This window comes from Microtus oregoni, unplaced genomic scaffold (assembly GCF_018167655.1).
Source record: "Microtus oregoni isolate MIOR12 unplaced genomic scaffold, Mior012 000058F_ref0000040, whole genome shotgun sequence".
Lineage (NCBI taxonomy): Eukaryota > Metazoa > Chordata > Mammalia > Rodentia > Cricetidae > Microtus > Microtus oregoni.
The window spans coordinates 2,730,033-2,744,145 of NW_024543834.1; the positions used below are offsets into that span (position 1 = coordinate 2,730,033).

General features: G+C 43.8%; 1 pseudogene; it reads left to right on the forward strand.

The window, feature by feature from the left end:
• Positions 1–529: 529 nt before the first annotated feature.
• Positions 530–14,113, forward strand: part of LOC121438881 — a 126,397-nt pseudogene continuing 112,813 nt past the window's right edge.

Genomic DNA, 14,113 nt, shown 5'->3' on the forward strand with positions numbered 1-14,113 from the left:
AACATCACAGCATCCGTGTGTGCCAGATATTATAGACTTTCTCAAGAAGAACATGGAACCAGCTGCTCAGAAACTGCCCCTTGCCCATCTAGAGGGTAACTGAAAATGGCATATAGTCATATTCAGTGTGAGCACCAATCATAGCTCTTCTGCTCATGGACCAAGAACCATAGCTCATCCTTCCTTAACCCCTCCTTTCCCACTTCTCCATCTCCTCAGGGCTTCCCACACCATTCTGGTCGGCAGGGCTCTCCTTCCTGTCCTCCATTCTTGAACACTTGCAGACAACTCAAGTCCTGCTGAAGTATTACGACTCTCACTGGGTATTCTATTTGGCATCACCAGGTGCAAGTTGCCCCCTTGTAAGTTCCTCCTCAGACTCCAGTTCAGCAAGCTTCTTGGAAGGGCTTCTTGCTGGTTGATGTCTTTACCCTTAACTCAACTCTGAAGTCTTTGAATCAGGGGAAGCCCTAACAGCTTGGAAGGCCTCGGCACTTACACCAAATACGTTCTCTATAAAAACGGAAGAATGGGTCTTGGAAAAGAAAGGTCTGTGTCTGGAGCCAAGAGGAATGGGAAGCAAGGCCACTTGGGGGACTACACGAAAGTAGAGGAAGAGAAGAAAGAGCAAGAGGGAAGAAAAGACTCCACTGTCCTCGGGAATGAACAGAAGGACCACCATGTACCAGGCAACAGATGGAGGAAGATGGTAGGTGACCTGAGGAGTTCTCTCTAGACAAGAGAATGCTGATGTCTGGGAGGGCAGCCGGCTCAGTCTGGCTGCCACAGTTAGGAAACCATGAATAGGTAGACATCTTCAATAACACAAGTTTACTTTTCTTAGCACTTAAGTCTACAGGTCTAAGGTCAAGTTCTAAAGAGGGTCTTCTTGGCCTCTGTGTGATCAGTTCCTTGGGACACCTTTATAGGGACTTTCCACTGAGCACGCCCAAGTCTGTTGTCTCTTCGTCTCACAGTCTCACAAGGATGCCAGTCTTCTAGGATGAGGTCCTCATTTTGCCTTAATTGTCTCCATAGACTATTATTACTTCACTCATGCTCAAGGCTAGGAATGTAACATGTGTGTCTTAGGGGGAAGTAATTCATTCTCACAAGACGGGTATTGACATAAGGAAGAGGTCTTTGGCCATCCCAGACGCTGCACTGTGTCAGGCTCCCAGGTAGCAGCAGTGATGAGCTAATTTGCCAGACAAAGGCAAAAGAACACCTCAGGGCACCCAAGAGCATAAGTGGATCCACTTGCAAGATGGTTTCTGTCAGACAGGGAACTAAAGATGGGAGAGGGCTGGGCAGCCTCAGCAGACAACAGATGCAAGAATTTTGGAGTTGAGTCTGGAGTTTTCCCTCCTAAGAACACAGTGGCACAGAAATAAAGCCATCTTATTCTTCCTCTGGTCCTGGGAGATATCAGAGGTCAGGCCTTGTTCAGTCATTGGCCAATGAACTTGAGATAGTTGTAGGTATGAGTACAGAGGAACTTTCTCAGCACAGACTTGACCCTCAGACACTAGGTCGGGAGAGCCATAGAAGACATTCAGTAAGGAAAGATTATGGTTCAACCCTCTGAATTTCGTTTTGAAAATAAGTGGCTTATTAAAAGGCCCATCTCTAGGACTGGAGAGATGGGTCAGTTGATAAGGTGCCTGCCTCATAAACACAAGGACCTGAGATTGGATCCACAGTACCCAAGTGAAACCTAGACATAGTGGCATGCATCTCTAACTCCAGCCCTGTGGCGAGAGGGGTCCAGAGACAGGAAGATCCCCAGAGTTCTCTGATTTGTTAGCCTCGCTAAAACAGTGAGTTCTAGATTCTAGAAGGGACCCTGTCTCAAAAAAAAAAAAAAAATAAGTTGGGCTGCAATTGTAGAAAACACATAACTCTGGCCTCTGAACACACATGCACACCCCCCTAAGGATCCCACAGAAACATGGACGCATGTCACACACACATCTCACCAGCCCACCCACTATTCTCCATCTCCTTCTAAGCCAGCGACTGTTCTTAGTTACTCGACATTGTAATCCCATGAACTATGTTTATTTTTGAGTGGGACTTGGCTCTGCTTTTAGTGTTAGGTGAAGCGGATGACAATGTACAAGGTCCCTTCAGGAGGAACACTGTAAATCAAAACTCTCCTTCCTGGCTCTCGGCCATTTTGTTTCGCATACGTAGGACACATCCATTATATCCCATATAAATTGTTCATCTTTTTAGGATCTGCATCATTTGCTCCTCTGATTCACTACAACCCCCTGTCTCTGCTCAGGAGCTGCCCTGATTGGGATGTAGCGGTCCTTACTTTCACCTCGCCTGCTGGAGCCCTTGCTAGGAGACACACTGGCTCACATTGTTCCCCCCAAGAGGTAAAGCAGACAGAGTGGGCCCGAGCATAATAAGACAGCCCATTGGAAACAGTTTCTATGCTTACATCTAACCGACTTTCATCATAAATTAGGGATTTTGAGGAGAATGAGTCATAGAAAAAGAAGAAAGTAATAACCTGCTTCAGCAATCAGCATATTCTATCCCCCTGGTGACTCATAACAGCAGACTCGAGTCAGGACAAACAGGGCTCCTGCCAGAAAGTGCAGTTAAAAATAAGAGCAAAAATAGGGACGGGGGTGGCTGGGGAGCTGTACCTGGAGCTTCCTAGCCTTGTGTTCCCTGATGAAGAGCTGGGCTACAGGCGAGCTGAGAGTCTTCAGCCCTTCAGGAGAGGAAACAGAGGGAATTTCTGATTAAAATCTCAGTTTAGAAGGGCATTAAAGCCCTGGATGTGGCTAACCCCTTGAAAGGACGGTGGCTGGTCAGCAAGAAAGGCTTTTCCAGAGGGTCAGAGAAGAGGAGAGCAGACCATGGATCCAGAGTACGGTCCCCAGTCAGTGGTGCCTTGGGGAGGCAATCAGGCCTGTAGAAGTTGGGATATGTAGAAGGAGTTTAGGTTATTAGAAACATGCTCAAAGGGGAATTCAGGACCTTAGCCCTTCATGCCTCTCTCCTTGTTCTCTGCTGCCATGAGGTGAATATGTCACATGCTCTTGCCACAGTGTGTTGTGCCAGCACAGGCCCAAAGCAGCCCTTGACTGAGCTCCCTGAAATGAGGAGCCAAAACTAACCCTTTAGTTCTCTACTGTACTTTGTCCTGTTGGAGAGAAGCATTCAGACACTGTGAAGATGAGCAGGTGTCCACATTCCTAAAAATAAGGCTCACATTAAATAGCTCTTTGCTTCAAAAACCAGATAAAAACAAACCTAAATAGGGATTTCCAAATCCTCAACAAACTGGGAGGACAGGCTTTGGGGAAGGTTGCAAAATCACAGTCCCACAAGCATAGATTAAGCCACGCTCACCACAGCTGTGGTATCCTGAAATCTCCTATGAGAGCAATAAGGAGCTGGTCTAAAAGTTTCCCTAAATCAAAGAGGCTCTTTCCTTAACCTCTTCCTACCCAGTGTAGGTGGAACTTCCTGTGCACCCTGGGAAGTCCCCCCACCCCAAATACATCTCCAGCCAGACAACTTCCTGTTAAGCATTGAGTCTTCCACTTCCTGATTACACGACATAAGCAGAATGCTTGCTTTCTCAGACGCTTATTAAGTAGGAGTGTTCCTACCTAAACAGAGTCCTATGTCACCGAAAATATACAACCCAAGCGCCTAAAATAGCATGTGTGTACAAACCAGTTGATGGGCCTTTTCTTTCCCACTCCCCTAATTAGTAGCTGCAGTCTGGTAACGGAAAGTAAACGAATTAATGCAGACACTCCCCTCCAAGTCTTAGGAGCACGGGGGAATGTCTGCAAAGGAATTAAGGTCTCCAGTGTTAATGGGAAGGAAAGAGCAAGATTCATGGGTCAGCTCCTCTGGGTCTTCCTTGGTCATTTACTCCCTTGTTCCCAGGAGAGGTTAGGCGATTCTCTCAGTGAGGGAGGGGACTCCAGTTTTCACAGTTCTGCCATCCCAGGCCCTACTTTGAAACTACAGACCTTGACAATGGACTCGTAGGGATTTGTGGCTTAGTGTTCTTTGTCCTTCCTTGTGATCTCATCCCAGGAGCCATCCACAGGTAGAGTGACTTTATAGGGACAGAATAAAGGTCAGATAGTGGGGGCTGGAGAGATTGCTCAGAGCCAAGATGGCTAAGAGCGCTTGGTGCTCTTGCAGAGAGCCAGTGCTTGGTTCTCATCACCCACATGGTGCCTCACAACTTTCCGGAACTGTAACTCCAAGGAAGCTGATGCCCCTTTGGCCTCCGTGGGCTCCCACACATGGGCCATTCACTCACAGACACACATACATACACATAAATAATAGAAATAAATCTTTAAATGAAACCCAAGAGCTCAAGCCATGGGAATGAAGAAACCGACCCAATGGTCTCCACACACTGCCGTCACGCAGTTGTTTCAGGCTATCTCTCATCACACTGACAGGACCCATTACTGAACTCCATTCTTTTTTCCCAGTCAACGCCCTCATGATCTTTGAAAGTCTACTCCTATGAATAGTTCCAGTACAGAGCTAACCTGCAGCTAACACTCTTCCCTGTCATTTCAGAAGTGTACGCCCAAGGGTCATCATCAGCTGGCTTAGATGGGCAGTCATTGCAGCTGTGGTCCCTGCCCTCAGCTTGCCAAAAGGTTTATACAGAACCCTCAAGCTCTCCCATTTCACCATATCCCCCCATTCTCACATAATATTGTCCACTCCCAGAAAAGCCCAAGACCCGAGATGATGGATGGAACTCAACAGGATAGATTATGGTCTCCAGAAATGACCATTCATAACCGTGGTACTGATTGATCTTCCACAATCAAAAACCAAAGTATATTTAACTGTTCTGAAGCCCTGGAAGGCCTTTATGTATGCTTCATGATGGAGGAGGCAGAAGAGGCACCTGTAACTTAAACATCCTGATTGGAATCTCTGCTACATGTTTTGACATACTCGATGGTTCATGTATGTGTCATTTTCTCCAAAAATTCCCTTGGGAGCTCTGATCCACCATGGAAGAATCCCAGACCTCATGAGGCTATCTGGATGTTTCCAGGATAGAATTAACTGCTAGAGAGAGCACACAGGGCAATCAGGACAAGAATCCACCCACACTAGTTCAGAAGGTTAGCTCTTTCAGTGTTGCCAACATCTAATTGAAGAAGGAAAGAGGAGTTGTTGGCCCTAGCCACATTGGATCATACCTACACAAGAAGCCCACAGCACTTCCCTGCTGAGTCTGGGCCAGGCCCAGAAATGTGAGAAATTATAAAAGGAGAACAATAGTGGAATACTACTGTTTAAAACTAAACACGTATGCAGTAGACCACTGGAGCTGCTTTTGCTACCTCTCCGTGAGGAATCACTCAACACCCCGAGGATGCCATGTCATGGGATTTGGGATAAGTTAACTAGGGGGCAACGGGACAAAGGGATAAGTCAAAATATAGGGAGTAAAAATCTGGAAGAGACTCAGACTTCAAGCAGATTGTCAGAGGAAAACGAGCAGGAGTGGAAAACCCTCTATGAGAAACTAGAGTACAGGGCTCATTTTACATGAAGGTGAGCATCTTGGCACCTGTGACACGGATGTGTACCCAGGATGACCCAGACACGATTTCAAGGCAGAAGACTGACAGTGCTGAGTGACTGCTTCAGCTTAGGTGTAGCGACATGGGAAGAAATAAACAATCTATGATAAAGGGCTGAACAGATATAGGTGCCAATCACCAACCTGAGGATGTGTGTTCCACCCACATACATTATCATGTTGTCCTCTGGCTTGTACATGCCCTTTGTAGTACATGAACCCACAGACATGCTTACACATGTGTGTGTTTGTGCAATCACAGACACAATAAATAGTGAGAATTAACACATTTACTGAAAGTCAGTAAGCATATACTATATTCTAAAAGGAGGGAAGAATTTAGGAGTGCTATCTGGGAAATCCTCCCTAAGCATTAGGATGATGAGCATATATATTGAATAATTTTGTTTTTGGGGAAATATCTAGACAAATCCTTAGCTGGTATTTTTTATTGCGTCTTGGGTTCTTAATTTTTCTTTTCTTGTTATTGTATTTTAGGAGGTAGAAACATGCTTTGGAAGCCAGCCCCTTCTGGTCATTTTCTTCTATTTTGTAAGCCAATTTTTTTCCTGTTGGTCATCTCCTCTGCTTTACAGTGTCTTTTTAGCTTAACTTAGTAAACCTTGCCTATTTTGGCTTTTGATGTCATATCTAAGAAGTCATTACAAGAATCAAAGTCAGGAAGTCCTTTCTTTTTCTAGGTATTTTACAAATTTGGCTAAAATGCATTTAATTTCTTAATCCATTCTGAGCTATTTTTTATGTAACTCGTAAAACCTCTTCTACATGTCGACATCCAGTTTTCCCAGCATTATTTGTTGAATTGTCTTTCTGACATCTTAGGGTCTTAGCCTTCCTCCTGAAATCAGTTGATCTTGTGAGTTAGCCAGCTTCCTGCTGCTATGAGAGAACCCCAGAGAGAATTAGCACAGAAGAAGGTAAGCTTGGGGGCACCTCACAGTTTGAGAAGGTTCTGTGAGTGATTGGTTGGCTCTGTTGCCCTGGGCGGTGGTGGCATGGTAAATCATTTCAGGAGCCTGCAATGAAGAAAAACCGTTCACCTCATGGGAACTGGCAAACAAAGCAGAGACAGAAGGGGCCAGGATGCCAGAATCTTCTTCAGGGGTGTCATCTAACCATCCAACTTTCTTCCAGTTGGTTATGTCCTCGAACTGTCTTCCTGTCTCCCAACGGTGTACCAAGCTGATAACCAAGCCTTTGACTTATGCACCTTCAAGGAACATTCAAGTCCATGCTATGTACATGTGAATTAACATAGAAACTTTATAATCTGCTGCGTTTGTGTGTGTGTACCTCTGTAGTAGTACTTTAATTACTATAATTTTGTACTATTTTTAGAAATAGGGAATTATTCAGGGAATGTGAATCAGACTGTGATGAACCTTGAATCTGCCAGGCTCAACATTAACACATTTTTTACTTTGTAATAGTAAGGATTAAGTATTGGTGAGGATGTGGATAAAATCAAATACTATGGTTTGTTGAGAATGCAAATGATGTGGCAAATGAGAAACAACTAATACATTCACCAAAAACTGAGATGATAACTGTCATATAATCTAGAAATATCTATTCTACATAGTCAAAAGAATTTTAAGCAGGAGACACCTGCACTTCCACATTTACTTCAACATTATTCGTAATGGCCAAAATAGGGAATATGTATCAGTGGTTGAAAGAACAAATGAATCCAGTGTGGTATTATATTATACAAACTAAATACGGAGTTGTTTGTATCAGCAGAGGTGTTTAAAGCAAAGGTACGACAATGTATCCCAGGCTTGAGCACAAGAACACCCTGGACCTTACTTCTTGGACACCCTGTGTTAGTCTTCAGAATGGGAATGCCCGTCATTATTATTCCGTTTGCTGCCTTTTCTGTGGTGTGTGGATACAGAAGCAAGAGCTCACGTTTCTTAATGCACCATAGTTCTTCTGATCTTGGAGAATCTGCCTAGTGGTGCTGTGGTTTTGACCTTATTTGGGATCTACCTTAACATACTTGGAACAGGCTAAGACAAGACAGTTGGCAGAAAGCCCTGGCCTGATGATGTCGTGGATCAAGGCTTTGGGCAGTCTTTTGAGGAAAGGCAAGGGACATCAGTGGATTTCTAATTTTGAAATAGAGTGGATTACTGTACCCGGAGGGTAGATCCTGCAAACCATTTATTTTTTACCTGAAAGTGTTCACACCATATATATAGACTAAAAGACCCCGTTAGGATCATCCCCTTTCCAGAGCAAGAGATGGAGTCTATGAACTTGGGTAGGAGTTTGCTGTGGCCTTGATCTCATGGCCACCATGGTGGAGAAACTGCATGGCAAAATGATAATGACGGAAAGAGATGCCCAAGTTCCTCCAGCTGCTGTAGCTCCAGGTATTGGAATCTTTTCCATCCCAGCTGGAAATATGGGTGGGAATATCCCGATTACTCCAGTCTTAACATTGACTGGCTATAGCAAAATAAATGAAACTCAATTTAAATTATTAATTTGAGGTCAGTTATCTTCCAAAGATTGAGAAAAGACTGATGCGTATTATTTTAAAGTCACATTGTCTGAGTTAATTTGTATAGAGCAATAGATAAGCAGGATAGTGAAGCAGATTTAACTATAAAGAAATAATGTTAGGCTAGCCAGCTACATCATTACAGCATCATATGCTGGGGAAATAAAGAAGAAAGACGGAGATCCAGACAGAGAGGGCCGGGCAGCTGTAAGCCAGCATAAAATAAACAAAAGGATGCTACTACAAAGCACGAGAGAAAGAAACCACTACCCAATAGCTACATGTGGAGATATCATAGGCAAAACCAGAAATCAAGAGCCACTGAGAAGACTCCAGAGGCAGGATGAAAAACCAGCATGAAACAAGCTGGAATCAAAACCCTCCCAATGAAATCTAACTCTCTGAAAAAGAAAAAGGTGAAATACTGGATGCACTCAGTGCTGGGGAGGTAGTTCACTTAGTAAAGTGCTGGCCACACAAGTGTGAGGGCCTCAGTGTGGGTCCCCAGCACCCACAAAAGCAAGCCAGCATGATGTTGGTAAGAGCAACCCCAGCACAGCAACAACAGGAGTCAGAGGTAAGACAATCTCTGGGGTTCGCTGGCCGCCCATGTACCCAAATCAAAGGGCTCCCGCTTTGATGAGAGACCCTTTCTCTAACAATAAGGTGGGGAGCCAGTGATGAAGGCACCCAATATCACTCACACACATTTGCATTCACACAGACATATGCATGCACAGACATGATTATGGACATGTGCCTGCATATAGGTACACATTTACACACACATATACATGTTTGTACATGTACATGTACATATACATGTTTGTACATATACAAACATGCATGAATGCACTCACACACATGCAGACATAAGCATACATATGAGCATGCATGCACACACTTGCATAGGAGCATGTACATACATGCATGCACACACATATCATGCACACAAACTCACATACACAGGCACACATGCAGACAGTTGAATGTGCACACTTGTACACATCCACACACAGGAATATCCACACACAGGTACACATATACACACACACATATGCAATATTTTGAAACTCATCTCCTAGACCATACAAATACATGGAGCACAATATTTATTCTCTTGAAGAAGATCATCTGGAGAGGATGACAAGGGAATTGGGAAGCAGCAGCTACAGCCTCTGCATTCCATAGCAGCTACACAGGGGACGAGGGACAGCTATGAGCGAAGCTCAGCAAGGCTTTTTATAGCCTCCATTTGAACTGCATCCTGGGTAATACTTGGAAAGGTTTCAGCATTAGTTGGAAGCTCTACCCATCATACAGAGACATTTTCAAAGTCGGGCAAACCTGCTGATGTTCCATCACTTTCTCCCAGCTGTAGAGGAAGCAGAAACAGCGACAGAGATTGACCATAGCAAATGTTTACGTATAGTTATAAAGAATAATACACTGAGACATAAATCTTGATGAAGTTTGGTTGTCCCTTGAGGAAAGGATATATGGGGAGGCTCTGGAGAAGCAGCCCCACATGGCCTTTCCTCTGGACTTCCTTGTTTGAACAATAAATCTCCCTCATTTTATCCAGCACCATCTGGGGAAAATGGGTACCAGCTCAGCAGAGTCTAGGGGACTGGTAGTATACAGCTGTCAGGTCATGTCTTTATTGCTAGAACAATCCAATATAAACATAATTACCCCAGCCATATAAGAAAGATACACTCTGGAATACCCAGAATAAACCCAATTATGATAATAAAATTATACAGAATTGAACAGGAAACATCAACAAATCAAAGCAGTCAATTACCTCTGAGGCTTCTTAAGGAAATGGGAGTCATGAGCAGAGAAACCAGTTCTGAAATGGAACCTCGATGGTGAGAGACAAAGAAGCTTTTTCACTGAGCTAGGCCATCCAGAAAGGAAGCAGCTGAGCCGAGCTGTCAGTATCTGAGAGGCGTGAAAGAAATCTCAGGCTACTGTAAGCTACTGTGAAAGCAGGAAACCAGAGAAAATGGAAAATAGAAAAAGGAGCCCGTGAAGACACCATGGAGGAGTTCTGCCAGAAGGAAGTCTTCACCAAGTCACAGGATGTATTCCAATCCAACAAGACAGTTTCTCAGAGTGATTGTATTAAAAAGACACAATCAACTGATATCCTGGCTTAAATGCCACAGGGTTGTCATCTCAGCTACTGCAGAGGATGAAGCAGGAGGATCACAGTTCAAGACCTTTCTGAGCTGCAGAGTGACCTCCAAGCCAGAGTTGAGCAAGTTAGTGAGACCCTGTCTTGTGATAAATAAAAAATAAAAGAGGAGATAGGAAGCAGGGAATCAGCTCTGTGGTGAGATGCTGACTCGGCATGTTCAACACACACACACACACACACACACACACACACACACACCACGTTCAACCTATAACACTGGAAAAAATGGTCAATAACAGGCAGGCATAAAAGAAAGCAGCAAACAGTGAGTATCAAACATTAGCAATCTAGGTGAACTCAATCATGCCTGAGAGCTGTCGTTACTGCCCAGTTTATTGCAGTAGCAACCACAATAACTCCACTATGGGATCAGCATAAGTGAGGGTTAGTGACTGTGTGTGAAAAAATGGGACCCATCTACACAATCACAACAGATGGCATTGCTCTCACACAAAACATGAAACCTTGTCATTTGTACCATTTTACAAATGTACCTTCATATCAAGGGGAATAAACCAGGCATAGAATGACACCTCTTGAACAGTTCACCCACACTTGGGAGCTACAAACGTTAACCTTGTGGAATTAGAAGGCTGGTAGTGCTTTAGTAGAGGGTGGCAAAAGGGGCGGGGTAAAGAAAAGATGATTGGAAGCACATAGGTCAGACAGGTAGACCGCAGTCTAGCTTTCTCTCACACAGGAAGGCAGCTACAGTCAGAAGTACTTCAGTAGGGGTTTCAAAAGGTCAAGAAGAGAATTTTTTTTAATGCCCCTGACACAGAAAATCTTTAGTTGTTTGAGAGAATGAATAGGAAATTTCCCCTTGTTCAGTCATCATATATTGTATACATATGTTTAAATATTACACTGTAGCCAACGATGTTCATGGTTATTATGCGTCAGTTAAAATGAACTGCCACATAAAAAGTAATGTGAAGGGCGAGGAGAAGAGGGGGATGCTGAATGGAATCAAGGTGGTTATGGAAGAAGGGACTGAGGTCATCAGGAACTCACTGGGAAGCACTGTAGGCGGCGGCAGGGGTTACAATGGAATGGCAGAGAGGAAGCTACACATCACAGAAGCAGTGTATGGGCATCCACATCCTTGGAATGCAGAAGAGGAAATGGTGGAAACAGCTGTCAAATACAGAAGAGTAATTTCTGAATCTCCCAATTTGGGAATATTTACATACACATAAGAGAAGGTGGTCCAAGAGACGGTTGGCATGGATCCCAGCTCATCTGACTCTGGGTAGCCTTCTTGGGTTGATTCAAACAGTAGAAAAGGAATACTGAAAATGCTAGTTTTGTAGCTGGGAAGATCGCTTGGTGGATACTGTGCCTCCTACATAAGCAGAAGTAGCAGAATTTGCATGACCGGCACTCACATAAGCCAAGTGGAGATGGGGAATAGTGACTTACCTGTAATCCCACTGCTTGGGATACAGAGACAAGAGCTCCTGGAGCAAGCTGCCTAGCTGGAATAGCTGAATCAACAAGCGCTATGACAAACAGCAAGACACTCTGCCTCAGCAAAAGAAGACATGAACAATAATACCTGATGTTAACCTCTAACCTCCCTACATACACACACACACACACACACACACACACACACACAAACACACACACACACACACACACCAGTTTAAGGTCTTGTGACTGAGAACACAGTGAGTTAACTGTGATAGATTGAAGGGCATCACTGTGAGAGGCTGCATCTACAGGTCTTAGCAATTGTTGATGTCTTTGTCAAACTTCTCTGAACATTAGTTGGGGGTGTGGATGTGAGACTCTTGCAAAAGAGAGTTAAAAAAATAAAACAAAACTTAGACTTTTACAGAACACTGGGTAATGGCAGACAAAAATGCAGAAATGTCACCATTTCATGACGTATGGGGTGAGACACACATGATCCAGGCATGTTATAGACAGCCTGGTAGTCATTTAGGTATAAAGAGCTTGAGGGACGGACATCCTAAGAAATGCTAGGATCCTGAGACTGAGACTTTGGTAAAACTGTTGGTCAGAAGCCAAGGAGAACTGAACCAGACTGAACCAGTTTAATATAAGACTATGGGTAGGAGGACCGATGATGAGGATGGCGGCCATTGAGGAACAAGAGCAATGAGAACGGAGGCGTTTGGTCATCTAAAGTACATGTGCTGGCTTAGACAAGCACATAGGTATGCATTTTAAAATACAGAGAAGAGAAATCATTTTCCTTGTGAAGAAATATGACCTTGTAACAATGATAGACTATGGGAAAGTGTTTTATAACAGTTCTCAGGAGTGTATGTGAGTGTGTGTGTGAATGTGTGTGTGTGTGCTTGTGTGTGTGTGTGTGTTCACAATGGAAAAATGAAAGACAGAAAATTCATTGGAAAAGTTTTTGCTTGCATGAAAGTAGATCCTATGAAAACTGCTAAGATGAAATCTTCCTAAATATAATAAAGAAAATGCAGATGACTGAAAACCAAAGGGAATGTTTTATGAATAAGTCTGAACAGGTTGAAATGTGCAATGTGGAGAGTAAGGTCTGGTGGGTCAATTCTGGACAGGGAGCTTCCCAGGAAGTGGGAGGGGTGGGTGGACCTGTGGACTTGGTCTCTCTCTCTCTCTCTCTGGCTCTCACCCTCCCTCCCTCCCTCCCTCCCTCCCTCCCTCCCTCCCTCCCTCCCTCTCTGTTTCCCTTCTTCCTTCCCCCCTCTGTCTCCCTTCTTCCCTCCCCCCTCTCTGTCTCCCTTCTTCCCTCCCTCTCTTTCTCCTCCCTTCTTTCCTTCCTTCCTCCCTCACCCTCCCTTCCCGTGTGTCTGTGTGTGTGTGCAAGTGTCTCTGATGTATGTGCACGAGTATATGGTTGTGTTTAAAGGAGGATGACCCTGTTCAGCTCCATCTTCCTGCACCTTATTCCCTTTTCCCAGGGTCTCTCACTGAACTAGAGCTAGCCTGGTGACCCACAAACCTCATCAACTTTCCTGCTCCATCCCCACAGTGTGGAGTCACAAACATAACAACCCATCATGCTTCCTACCTGGGCTCTGAGAATTTGAATTCAGGACCTCATGCAGCAAGCTCTCTTACTAGTGGAGCTGCCTCCCAGCTGTCTTTTCTTTCTTACCCTTTCCCCAACCAGGCTTATTTTTATTTATAAAAAGTTAGGAATATAAACTAGTATGAAAGCTTTACCTATCTTTAACTCTAATATCAACTGTTTTTCCAATGGTGTCATTATTGTTTCAAGATGTTTAGGAGCCAAATTAAAAATCACATATAAAATCAAAGCTGCCTCAGTAATTTCTTTTTCCTAGGTTCACACTCTTCTTTCTCTTCTTTACCATAAGAAATGTAATAGGTTCATTAATTTGTAATGAACAAATTACAATTGTGTTCATGAACTTGCTATCTCAGAAATGGAATCATGTATATTATTCTGAAAACTACATTTATAGTCAAACTTCTTTCTTTAATATGTTCACTTTTTCTTATTTTTCATTTAGATATGTTTATGGATTATCTTAAGTAAAATAAAGTTTCCCTGTTACCAAGAAAATATATATCCTGCATTGCTAATTGTAGGCAATGGGTGTACCAAGAAACTCTATAAGTAGCCCTGAGGCCCCTCAAGATGGATTGGCCTTCACCAAAAGTCCTAGCATCAGGGAGGCTGACCAATAGGGTTTTGAGTTTGTGTTTAGCCTGGGTACATTGCCTGTGGGGAGGGGGGTAATATAAATAACAAACAAACACAGAAAGAGAGACTAGGTGA